The following is a 2,586-nucleotide window of genomic DNA, read 5'->3' as shown; positions in this document are numbered from 1 at the left end:
TCGGCTCAAGATTTTCAAAATATTCGGTTTCAGATTTAAATTTTAAAAATATTTTGAAATGGTAGGAATTTTCTGAACAATGAAGCCAAAAAGACTTCTAGAATACCGAATTAGCAAAAGTATAATTTTTGTTTTGTCTCGAAAGTGTTCCGAAAAACATCCCAAAGTTAGAAAATCGAAAAAGTGACAAATTTAAAAATTGAAAAACCGCAAATCGAAAAATTGAAAACATTAAAAATTGAAAAAACAAAAAATTTATATCTGGCACATTAAAAAATCGAAAATTATGAAAATGAAGAAAACAAAAAAACCGAAACGAAAAATTGCAAATTGAAAATTTGTAGAAATGAAAGATTGATGAATCGAAATTTGAAAAGTCCACTAAATGAAAAAGTTTTAAAATCCAACAACTGAAAAACGAAAAAATTCTAAAATCGTAAAATTAAAAAGGTTTTATATTTATAAATATTATTACACATTTAAAATGAAAAGCAGAGAAACTGTAAATCAAAAATTAACGAGAAGCTGAAAAATTTTAAATTGAACAAAAGAAAATTTAAAATCTAAATGCTGAAATGTCGAAAAATTGAAAACCGGACAGCTGCAAATCGGAAAATCGAAAAATCTAGAAACTGAAACTGAAAAATTTCACAATGAAAACAGAGAATGTATAAAATTTAAAAAAATTAAAAAACCGAGAAAATGGAAAAACAAAGAAACTAACAAAACCAAAACGAAAAATTCCGAATCAAAAAATTGAAACATCCAACAGTTAAACAACCGAAAAATAGAAAAATTTAAAAAGTGAAAATACGTGAAATTGAAAAACCTGAAATTGAAAACAAGAAATTATAAAATAGGAATATTGAAAAATCGAAAAATTGTAACAACAACGAAAATATTGCCAATCGAAAATTTGAAGAATCGAATAATTCAAGAATTAATAATCGAAATATTGAAAATTCGAATAAATGAAAAAGTACTTATTAAAATCCAATAACTGAAAAATAGAAAAATCTAAAATCGTCACACTGAAAAAAAGAAGAATTAGAACATAGAAAAACCGAAAAATTGAAAAAAGAAAGCAATTAAAAAAGACGAAAAAAATCATAATTAGGAAAACTGAAGAAATCAAAAGTTGGAAAATCGAAAAACTGAAAAATTTAAGACATGAAAACTTGGAAGAATTAAAATTGGAAAAACAAAAAATTATAAAATTGAAAAAACGAATAATTAAAAAAAAATGAAAAAATGAGCTTTTAGTGTTGCCTAAAAATTCTCAAAAAATTTGTAATATACATTTCACAGAGGTGAATGAAAAAAATTGGTCGAAGGTTATTTCGACAGAACTTGCCTCGCCCCTGAAGTACAATAAAACATATCCAGCTTTTTCGAATAATTATAAAATTTGTAAGTTAAAATAGATAATGTTAAAGTAAACGTAAAGAAGCGTTTTGCTTTGTGAAATAATTGATAATACGAAAGAGATGCAATGAGGATACTTTTTCCTGGATGAAAACAACACAAAACAATTAAATAATGGTTTTACTTTTTGCGTGGTCGCTTTCATACAAAAGCTTCATTATATCACAACGTACCCCACTTAATGAAGCTTCTAAACAAACGAGCAAACATAACGCGTAATTACATGGTAAACAAACAAAAATAAAAAATAGGTTTCCTAAGAAAATTAACTTTTTTTCGGAAGTAATTACACGAGGCTTTTTATGATTCGAATAAACTTGATTTTTTTACGACGATTTCGTTGCTCATTAACTCACAAATTGCCTTGTAAAAAACGAGTCCTCAGGCTCACATGTATTTACAAAGTCCTTTAAATGTTATGAAATCTGCTATATTTCCAGCTCGACTGATCAACTTGTTATCGTTTCCAGGGTGCTCGACAAATTTTTACAAACGTTCCCTCAACTCCGTTAAACGCAATTAAATCAGCCTTATTCAAACTTTCAGCCTCCAAACACCGACAAGAACTAATTTAAAAGACACTTCCTGGCAATAATTTGCCTCACACGTTCCTGAAACAACTTGTGACAACGCATCCACCGAGAATTTCAGGCTTGATACTCCTCAGATAGTTTTGTTATCTACATCCTTGTCAGGACTGTGTACAATTTAAGCTCTCCAAGCTCTCGAGCTCATCATCATTACCAAAGTTCCGCAGATAGGTCGCCCGTTATAAACACACGATGTCCCATTCATTTTTCCCTGTGTTGTGTTTCGAGCCAAGTTTGTTCATTGCATCGATTGGGGAGAACGAAATGACAAATCTGTCTCAGATTTAGTATCGTTTGCGGCAAAATGAAAAGGAACGGGCGCAAACTTCCCCCGGAAAGCCGGCTTTTTCCAATAATAATAATTGCCCCATTTTTTTATCGGCATGTTTGGATTTCCCTCGCTGTTTTCCTTCGTTACATCGCATTGAGGACCTTCTTTAATAATATCTGTCTCCTGTGCGTCGTTTCAAGGGCTTGATATTTGATATGGTGTGTTGGTATTTTCATTATCGGTGATGACTTCTTCGCGAACATTGGAACTGTAATATTTACAGAGTTGGCTTCAGGCGGT

The sequence above is a fragment of the Zophobas morio genome, unplaced genomic scaffold (assembly GCF_036711695.1).
Source record: "Zophobas morio isolate AGI-343-1 ecotype UQ-CSIRO unplaced genomic scaffold, CSIRO_AGI_Zmor_V1 ptg000031l, whole genome shotgun sequence".
In the NCBI taxonomy this organism is placed as follows: domain Eukaryota; kingdom Metazoa; phylum Arthropoda; class Insecta; order Coleoptera; family Tenebrionidae; genus Zophobas; species Zophobas morio.
Note: the sequence above shows the minus strand (reverse complement) of the source record.